The sequence below is a fragment of the Canis lupus genome, chromosome 6, assembly GCF_011100685.1.
Source record: "Canis lupus familiaris isolate Mischka breed German Shepherd chromosome 6, alternate assembly UU_Cfam_GSD_1.0, whole genome shotgun sequence".
Classification (NCBI taxonomy): domain Eukaryota; kingdom Metazoa; phylum Chordata; class Mammalia; order Carnivora; family Canidae; genus Canis; species Canis lupus.
This window is the reverse complement of record NC_049227.1, coordinates 11,000,068-11,010,134: the sequence shown is the minus strand read 5'-3', so window position 1 is coordinate 11,010,134 and position 10,067 is coordinate 11,000,068. Positions and strand designations below refer to the sequence as shown.

Genomic DNA, 10,067 nt, shown 5'->3' with positions numbered 1-10,067 from the left:
CGGGAGGCTTGAAACAACAGGGATTTACTCTGCCGGGGCTCCGGGGCTCCAGAGGCCAGAAGCCCAACATCATGTTGTCTGCAGGGCCGTGCTCTGTCTGAATGCTCCAGGGAGAGAATCTGTTCTGGTCTCTCCAGCTTCTGGCGGTTCCTGGCACTCCTTGATCTTCCTGGGCTGGTCAACCTCACTAGTCTCTGCCAGTCCTCCCCTGGCCTTTGTCCCTGCGGCTCTCTGGGTCCTCCTGTGTCTCTGAGGAGGAGACTCTCACTGGATTGGAGCCCACCATAAATCAGTATGATCTCAGCTCTAACCTCAATCATTCCTCTGCAAAGACCCTATTTCCAAAGAAGACCATATTCTGAGGTTCCAGGTGGACATGGATTTGGGGGGACACTTATTCAGTCCCTTAGGCCCTCTACAGGTGAATCAATTGGCAGACAGACCAAAGGGGCCAAAAGAGGCCACCACGAGCTGGGGAGGGCAGTGGGGCCAGCCCAGTGGGAAGAGGGAGTATTTATATACTCTTGCTCAGTGTCCCCACGCAGAGAAGGTCCAGAGCCACTGCCCCCTTGACCATGGTGATACCCTCACACTCTTCCTGGAGACCCTTGGCCTTTCCTGTGGTCCGATGTTGGCACAAGCTAGGTTCTGAGCCGAGAGCGGGATGCTCATCCCGGGCTGGAGCAGAGAGCTGCTGTGGTCCACACCACCCTCACGGCTGCAGGAGCAGAGGAAGTGTGGGCCCTGGCTTGGTGAGGTGAGGGATTGCATTCCAAAGGGCAGACGGGTTCTGTCTCCAGGCAACTTGTAATTCTTTTGTTCTGAGAAGAAAAGCAGAGCTGCACACTGGAGAGGGGGGCTGGGCCCCTGAGAGTTCTGAAGCCAGAACGGGCTCACCTCCTGGCCCTAACTACGCTCCGGGCCTGTGAGGGCATCCGGTGGGCACCACTAACACGAATGGGACCAGAGCAGAGGCCGGGTCCTGCTGTCCATGTCCCGGGGCTGGCAGAGGAGGGAGGCCGGCTCCTCAAGTGAGAGGCAGGAGCACTGTCCCTTCTTCCGCACCTCACACCTCGCACCTCGAGGCTCCAGGCTCCTGCCCAGGGAGGAGCCGGGAGAGGCGGTCTTCGGTTTCACGGTAGCACCCAGCCCTCGACGATCACGGAGGTCACCGGCCCACCAGGGCAGGGAAGGGTGGACAGCGTGGCTCTCCCGGTGTATCCCCGGAAGGCAGAAGTGAGAACAGGATTTCCTATCTTATAGGCCAAGCTGAGAGCAGAGGGGGGAGCTTCCCTTGGGGACCAGAGGGTTTCTGGGTCTGCCAGGAGGGGATGGGCTGTGGCCTTTGGCTCTGCCCCCACTAAGCACCACAGAGGCCTCCTGGGACCAGTGCCGAGCAGTGTGGATGGCTGGCCAGCGGGTGGTGGGTGGTGCTGGGATGCCAGCTGCCCCTCTACAGCCACAGGTACCAGGCTGGGGACTGAAGGTGGCCCTACGGCAGAGCAATGGTGGTGATGCTCAGGGGGTGGTGCCGGTTTGGGACTTCTCAGGAGGCCCTCTTCTCACCTTTGCTCTCTGTGATGGAACTTGGTCCAGCGGCAAGTGGCCTCTCCATGCATCTGCCTGCATCCTTGGGAGGCAAGCTGGAGGCTGTGGATGAGAAGCTTCAGGATCCAGGCAGGGCCTCAGCTCACCCAGGGAGGAGAGCAGGTTTTCCTCTCTCCTGGTTTTGCAGGAGGGCTGTCCTTAGGGCGGGAGGGCCGTGGCTGTCCCTGGAGTCAGGAGGGAGATGAGCTCAGGATGGCAGATCTTGAACGAGGGGTTGATCTGAGCAAACACCGGAGGATTGGGGGGGGGGGGAGGGGGTCACTGAGACAGGGAGTCTTCAGGTCAACTCCGCAGGGAGTCCCCAAGGTCAGCCCCAGCCACAGCAGGCTGGATGGGGGCTCAGCTCAGGCTCGAGGAGGAGCGTGCTGCAAGTGGGTATAAATAATGAAACATTGCAGCTACTTACAGAACACCATGCAGAGAATGCTTGTGGATTCTCTTTGATGTCTCCTCTTCACCTGTGGAGTGTCTGTCTCCTGTGTTCCCACCTGCTGGGGAAGCCGAGACTCCAGGCTGGCTGTTTGGAGCTTGGTTCATGGTTGGGCTGATTGCTCCGGAGGCAGTTTGACATCCGGGCTTCTGCTTGCTCCTCGTGTGCCCCAGTCGGGGGGGATTTGCTGGGGGTTGCTCCCACAGCGCCCCTTGCCTCCTGGCCACACACACTGGTGTGTAGTACAGACAACCCCAGGCAGGAAAAGAGAAACCACTCCGGGTATTGAAACAGAGTGAATTTGTTGGTTATCCAAGTGATTAGGGAGCAGAGAAGCCAAGAGGGTAAAATGAGGCAACTCAGAGATTATCAACCTGGAAGCTGCAACCACCCCTGGGATTGGTAAGACCAATGGAGGTAGTGGTTTTACTGGAGCCCAGTGTCTGGGGCTTGTTGTCAGGAGAAGGGATCAAGGAGGGAATTATTGTGTAGCAGGCGCCAGAGCAATGGAGGAGGAACGGCCATCCTGCAGCCTCCACCAGACAGTGGGGGCCAGGTCTTGGCTCCTTCTTCCATCCTTGCCTCCCAGTCTTTAAAAAAAAAAAATTAGTATAAAATACACATAACAAAATTTGCCGTCTTAACCACGTTTAAGTGTATGGCTTAGTGGCATTAAGTGCATTCATATTGTTGTGTGACCATCACCACCATCCATCTCCAGAACTTTTTCATCTTCCCAAACTGAAACTCTATCCCCATCAAATACTGACTCTGTCATTGTCTTCCCCCAGGCCCTGGCTCCCACTTTCTATTTCCAGTTTCTATGGATTTAACTGCTTTAAAATATTTTATTCATTCATTCATTCATTTGGAGAGCATGAGTGGGGGGACGGGCAGAGGGAAAGGAAGAAGAAAAATCTTAGGTGGACTCTAGGCCCAGCGTGGAGCCCATCACAGGGCTCGATCTCATGACCCCAAAATCATGACCTGAGCCAAAACCGAGAGTCAGACACTTAACTGACTGAGCCACCAAGGTGCCCCTGGACTACATTACCTAACGTATAAGTGTGATCATACGGTGTCTCTTTAGGTTTGGCTTATTTCACTTAGTCTAACATCCTCAAGGTCCATCTGTGTTGTGACAAGTGCCAGAACGTCCTTCCTTTTAATGGCTGAATAATATCCCACTGGATGGCTAGACCACATTCTGTTTATCTGTTCATCTGTTGATGGACGCTTGGCCTGCCTCCACCTTTTGGCTCCTGTGAATAACACTTCTATGAACACAGCTGTACAAATATATCTTGGACACTCTGCTCTCTATTTTTTGGATATGTACCCGGAACTGGCATTGCTGGATCCTATGGTAATCCCAGTTTTAATTTTTTGAGGAGCTGCCATACTGTTTCCGGCATGGCTGCACTGATTTACATTCCCACCAACAGCACACAGCGGGCCACTTTTCTCTGCATCTCTGCCAACACTTGTTAGTTTCTATTGTCGTTGCTGCTTTAAATAGTAGCCATCCTAATGGGTGTGAGGTGGTATCTCATGATTTTGACTTAGATTTCTCTAATGATTAGTGATGTTGAGCATCTTTTCTTGTGTCACCTTTCAAGTCTTGCACTAGTGCCTCCCACTGACTAAACCTATCTAGAAACTAGAGGGCAAGGGAGCATGGGAAATGTGGTTTTCTGCCCAAGTGAACAGGGAAAGGCACAGGCTGGGGATGGGGGGCAGAGAGGTACTGTAAAAACAGCAAATATCAGGGATCCCTGGGTGGCTCAGCGGTTTAGCGCCTACCTTTGGCCCAGGGCGCCATCCTGGAGTCCTGGGATCGAGTCCCACATCGGGGTCCCTGCATGGAGCCTGCTTCTCCCTCTGCCTGTGTCTCTGCCTCTCTCTATCTCTCTCTGTCTCTCATGAATAAATTAAATCTTAAAAAAAAAAAACCCAGCAAATATCAGTGTCTATAATAAGGGACTTCAGGGTCTCCCATGCATATTAATGTCCTGAGGAGTACACTAAACCCCTACAAAGGGATGGACCCGCCAAGATTTCACAGAAAGGAAGCAGCAGAGCTGGGGTTTGAACCTGAGCGTGTCTGACTCCCAAACCAGTGCTCTTCCCACTCAGTGATTTCTGCTGCCCATGTGGGGCTGGCAAGAATGGGGATCACTGGTTATGAACATGCCATGGCTTTTCACACCTCAGCAGCTTTGCTCATGCTGGTCCCCCTGCTTTGAATGCTTTTCCCTCCTTTCCCATCTGGAAAACTGATGCTTACTCTCAGCAGCTCAGCTCAAATGCCAACTGCTATAACCTGAGCCCTGGGGAGAACAAACCTGACAAGTTTGTTATTGCTTCAGTCTGTGTAAATAGCACAGAACAGTGATGGGGCCTCTGTCTTCACGCCACACTGGGTCCCTGGTGTTTGTCTCTTCCCAGCATACTGTCCCTGTACTTCTGATGACTCTGAGTTTCCTCTAGGGCTCTCTTCCCTCATTTTGTGTGGATTGGTGGTGCTGACACCACTCATTCCCAAGCTCATCATTCAATCCATCTTCTCAGGTCATAGAGATTTTCACTGAGCCTGTGGACAAGAGGGACCATCCTCCACAGAGCTGGCAAAGCTGTGATGACATCGCATGGGAGAGGCCTGTCTGAGAATGAAGCCAACAGAAAGGAAGGCAGCAGTCTTGGGCTGCAGCACTAGAGAGTCTTGACAACATTGTTTCTATGCCTGGATACAGCTGTATCCTGTAGCATCCTCACCTCCGGGTACTAAAAAGTTCCCTCTTTATGTGAGGCCAAGTTGTGTTGAGATTTGAATCACTTACCACTGGAAGCCATGATGGATGGATGTGCCTTGGGCCAAAGCCCTGGCCTTTACACACATTCCTGATTCGATGGTTCCTGGCCCAGCAGCTCTGTAGATCTTGCCCCCAGGACAAGTGGTCCTTCTGAATACCCCCAGAGCATAGAGACCAGCTGACCAGACATTGGTGGGATACCACTTGGGAAGTTTTAAGTCAGGAGGGCACAGGTTTAGTGAGTTGCCCAACAAGGCCTGTAGGTAGTAGATGGTGGATCTGGGACTGCACCAGATATTGGACCCCTTGGCCACTTTGCCCAAAGCTCCGCCTCTGGTGAGGGCTATAGGGGGATATCCTTGTTAGGTAGGATGACAAAGATATCCTTGTTTTTTAAATGGCCACAGAGCCAACAGAGCTATACGTGGTAAATGGCTGCAATGTCGGGACTCTGAGTCTCAGTGGTCCTGCCCTGGCTGAGATAGGCTTCTCTCTGTCCCAGGGCCCAGGAGGGCCACTACTGGGCACATGGTGCTTTGTGCTTCAAGGACAAAGCCGGAATGAGGCCCTAGCATCCTAGTGCCTCGTCAGCTCTGTGCCATTCCCCATCCTCCCTGGGCACTTTGCACATTCAAAAGCTATTTTAGAAGTAGCAGCACATCTGATTCTCTTTAATGCACTTCCAGGCAGCACAGATGTGCATCAATGAAAGAATGTTCCCTGAACCAAAGTGCTTCTGTGGGCCTCATGATCCTCTCCCTTGGCGCTCACTCCCAGGCCAAGAGCCTCCCATGAATCATGCATTAGCTTCTGTGATTGCTGCTCCGAGAGGTGGCAACTCTTACAGAAGGAGGGGGAGTCACTGTATGCTGTGGGAGGCAAAGGGACTGGGTCTCCAGCTGGGAGCAGGGGCAGAGAGCAGGAGGCAGCAGACCCTGTAAAGGGAGGCGGATGTCTGCTAGTGGAGGTGAAGCTTGCAGCGTCCAGAGCCCTGCCACCAGCTCACATGGCGATGGGGCCCTGGCTCCTGCCTTCCCACTCCCGTCCCTGTGTGACAGACTTTATCCTGAATGAAGGGAGGATTTGGCGCCCAAGGAACTCCCATATGGAGCCCAGCTTACACGGGGGTGGGGGTGGGAGGGGAAGGGAACCAGCAGATACAAAACAAAGGGGTGGGGGGAAGAACCCTCCACAGGTGAGGAGATGACAAACAACCAGGCTAATGAGAGATGCGGAGCCACACAGCAACTCCCAGATCAAAATAATTGTACAGAGCTCATTAAAACACACAAAGACATAAATTAAGCACTGCAGTCGCCTGTCCCTAAAAATGTGTCTGTCAGACAGACAGATGACTGAGGGAAGATGTCTGATGATTCTGTCGTTTGCAAAAATACATTATTTTGAATTTGAGGGGGAGGCACAAAAATTCGTGATTTAATGTTTAAAGCGATTTTCAAAGTTTTTTGTTTTGTTTTGTTTTGTTTTGTTTTTCCCTCTTAAGCTTAAAAACGTCCCTGGAAAAGAACATGAAGGCATATGTTATTAAGAGATGAAAGTCTCAGGGCACCTTGGTGGCTCAGTGGCTGAGCATCTGCCTTTGGCTCAGGGTGTGATCCTGGGGTCCAGGGATCGAGTCCCACATCAGGCTCCCTGCAGGGAGCCTGCTTCTCCCTCTGCCTGTGTCTCTGTGTCTCTCATGAATAAATAAAATCTTTAAAAAGAGAGAGAGAGAGAGAGAGACAGAGATAAAAGTCTCTCCCTTGGATGAAATGAAGGCACCAGCCAGGTGGGTGTTCCCAACAGTGGTGGTCTCCGTGGGGAGGGCCCAGGGGATAGCAGGTATTCTTCACTGCGTGGGCAGAACTCAGACCCAATAGTGCTTTCCACACCAACGGTTCTCTGCTGAAAACTTCCAGGTTCTTTCTCTGGGTCACCACTTCAACCTCCCTCCTGGCCCGTCTCTGTGAGTAGGGAAGGACAGGAGCCACCTGTTTTTGAGGGGGGACCCTCCTGCCCACAGTACTGTCCAGAAAAGGAGGCTCAAGGCAAAGCAGCAGGAGGGATCTGGAGTTTGAGAGCTCAAAGCTCAGACTGTTTGAGGGATTCCCTTTGAGAAAAAGAATACATGAATGCAATACAAACTTGGGTAGGGAAATGAGTATTTATTTAGAATGACAAAGGAAATCACCACGAAGTCCTGAGGCCCTGGGAATCCAGCTCCTTTCCTCCTGCCATCTCTTTAGGCAAGTTACCAGAAGTGTTTGCTGATTTCCTCCTTTTTCTCCCCACCTAGAATACTCTATGACTCCCAGGAACTTCCCGCTCTCACAGGGGCCCAAATAGGAGGTCCTGATGCTGAGGCTTCCTTAGCTTTACCAAAACTCTCCCTCTGGAAATGGGGCTGCTCAGAGACGTTACAGCTCTGCCCTGGCTGGGATTGGCCTCTGGGAGGTCGGGGTTGGGAGTTCCAGGGCTGGAGGCTTTGGAAACACCTAGAATTCTGGGATTTGGGGGCACATGTCTGGAGGTAGCCTGGCATAGCTCTGCAGCTTCAGTCGATGGAAATCTGGCCAAATTGAATTATACTCTGTTCGGAAATAGATCATGTAGCAAGAGGGGGACTGGTAAGCCAGGGCCTGGAGACAGTGGTGGGCAGGGCCATGCAGCGGGGATGGGGCAGGAGGCATCTTGGCTGAGGCATCGAAGCCGGCTTGCCAGGGCTGATCGCTGGCACGGGAGAGAGAGCCTCGGGCTGTGCAGGCCCAGAACCCCTCCCCGCTCAGGTTTACCTCACTCTCCTTGTTCTGATTCCAGGCTAATCAGGCAAATTTGAGGGCATCAGTCATTCTCTGGAGGCCTGCCTGCTGGCCAAGAAAGTGCGGTTACTCTGTGAGAAAGTCTGTCCACCCACAGTGGCCCCCGGGGGTCATCTGGCTCTCATTGGAGGTCATCTGAGGGAGAGAGGCTGCTGGCCGGTCAACCTGCACGTCCGACGGCTGTATCTCACCGGGCACATCATTCACCTGGCACTGTGGTTTTTATTTATCACTTTCTTTGAACTTGACTGGTGCCAGTTCACCCCCAAGACAGATGGAGCCGTTTCACGGTGCCCAGAAAATCGTCTGGTGCTGAGCCAGCTTGATAAATTCACTCGAATGAATGAAAATTAGATTTCTGAGCGTGCTGGGAAGGCTGAACCCAGACGGCAACAAAGTCCCAGGAAAAACCATCGCCTCATGAGGGCCAGTCTGGGGGAGCAGCAGGCCTGTGCTGCGTTCCTCCAGGTGTCACAGCCGGCCACGGGCTTTGAGTGCAAACTGCAACCAAAACAAGGGTATCCCTTTGTTCTGCACTGAACTGTCTCCCTCCAAATTCGTATGCTGGGGGCTAACCCCCAATACCTCAGAATGTGTCTGTATGTGGAGACAGGGTCTTTAAAGAGGTACATGAATGGGGTGCCTGGGTGGCTCAGTTGATTAAGCGTCTGACTCTTGATTTCAGCTTCAGGTCAGGTCATGAGAGCATGAGCCTGCTTGAGATCCTCTCTCTCTCTGCTCCTCCCCTGGCTCGTTTTCTCTCTCTCTCTCTCTCTCTCCCCCTCAAATTAAACAAATAAGTAAACAAAAAATAAAGAGGTCTTCCTTCTAGAGCCTTCTGTGTTCCCTGCTGGCACCATTCTGGCTCCAGAAGGCCCCATTTGCCCCAGCTGTGACTTTCCTCACACCATCTCTGGAGTTAACCACTGACACATGTTTAAAGGACACACCTGAGTGACTCAGTCGGCTGAATGTCTAACTCTTAGCTCTCCCTCCACCTCAAATAAATAAATAAGGGGTGCCTGGGTGGCTCAGTCAGTTAAGTGTCTGCTTTTCGCTCAGGTCATTATCCCAGGGTCCTGGAATCGAACCCCAAGCCACATCAGGCTCCTGGCTCAGAAGGGAGCCTGCTCTTCCCTCTTCCCACTCTCCTCCCTGCTCATGCTCTCTCTCAAATAAATAAATGAAATCTTTATTTTTTTTTAAAGATTTTATTTATTTATTCATGAGAGACACAGAGAGAGGGGCAGAGACGTAGGCAGAGGGAAAAGCAGGGTCCATGAGGGAGCCTGATGTGGGACTCGATCCCGGGACCGTGGAATCACACCCTGAGCCAAAGGCAGACGCTCAACTGCTGAGCCACCCAGGCATCCCATTAAATAAAATATTTTAAAAACAAGCAAATAAATGAGTCTTAAAACACACACACACACACACACACACAGCTTTCTTTCTCTTTCCCCTTCTGCCCCTCCTGCCCCTCGTGCTTCCTCTCTCTCAAAGGAAAAAAAAAAAACAACACAGGTTTTTGAATTCTCTACTGATGCGAAGTCAACTACTACCCAGTGGGGAGAAGACACTAGGGCCACAGCTGATCACAATTCCATTCACACTTTGTGAGTCAAGATCACGTAGATGTCAAGGCTGTTCATTCCAGAGCTCCCAGGACTGGAGTGCCAGCCCAGCCCTCCATAGTAAGCCCCAACTCCAGCTCCATGCAGGCTTCAAATGATTGACACTCACCTGGGCTGCACTGCCACCACTTTCTGGGGAGTCTGAGCTTCTGCTCGTAAGCATGTTATAGAAGATCAAGTGAAACAGCAGGAAACTGGAGATGGAGAGAGAGAGGGTCACTTCTTAACTGTGTCCCATTTAATATGGGTTCAATATATGTGCATTTGGATTGAAAGATTAGGATGAGGTTATTAGGGTAGCCCTCACCCCGTATAACTGGGTCCTTACAAGAAGAGATTAAGACTCGGACAAACACGGAGGGACAGCCACATGAGGACACTGGGAGGAGACGTCCATCTGCAAGCCAAGGAGAGAGGCCTCAGGACACGCCAACCCTGCCGACACCCTAATATTGGACTTCCAGCGTCTAGACTGAGAGAATAAATGTCCGTAAGTCCAGCCGCCCAGTGTATGGTGCTCTGTTATGGTGGCCCATGCATATTGACACACTTCTCACTCCTGCAGGCCCCTGGGAGTCCTGCTGACACTCCTGGGACTGCCCAGTCCCCGCCACCCCCTTGTCCTCGATTCTATCTCTTGTGTAGGTGGCCATAGCAGCTTCCTCCTCTCTGTGGCCAGAGTGGGTTTCCTAAAGCCCAAACTGACCACCCTCCCTGCTGGCTAGAAGGCCTGGTTTCCACACTGACCAAAGATAAACCCTAA

General features: G+C 52.2%; 1 long non-coding RNA gene across 1 annotated transcript; it reads left to right on the top strand.

Moving 5' to 3' along the window:
• Window positions 1–828: 828 nt before the first annotated feature.
• On the top strand, window positions 829–8,368 carry LOC119872159. The gene is made up of 3 exons (XR_005360603.1): window positions 829–1,465; window positions 4,610–4,819; window positions 7,669–8,368. It is a non-coding gene; the product is annotated as an uncharacterized LOC119872159 (long non-coding RNA).
• Window positions 8,369–10,067: the final 1,699 nt, after the last annotated feature.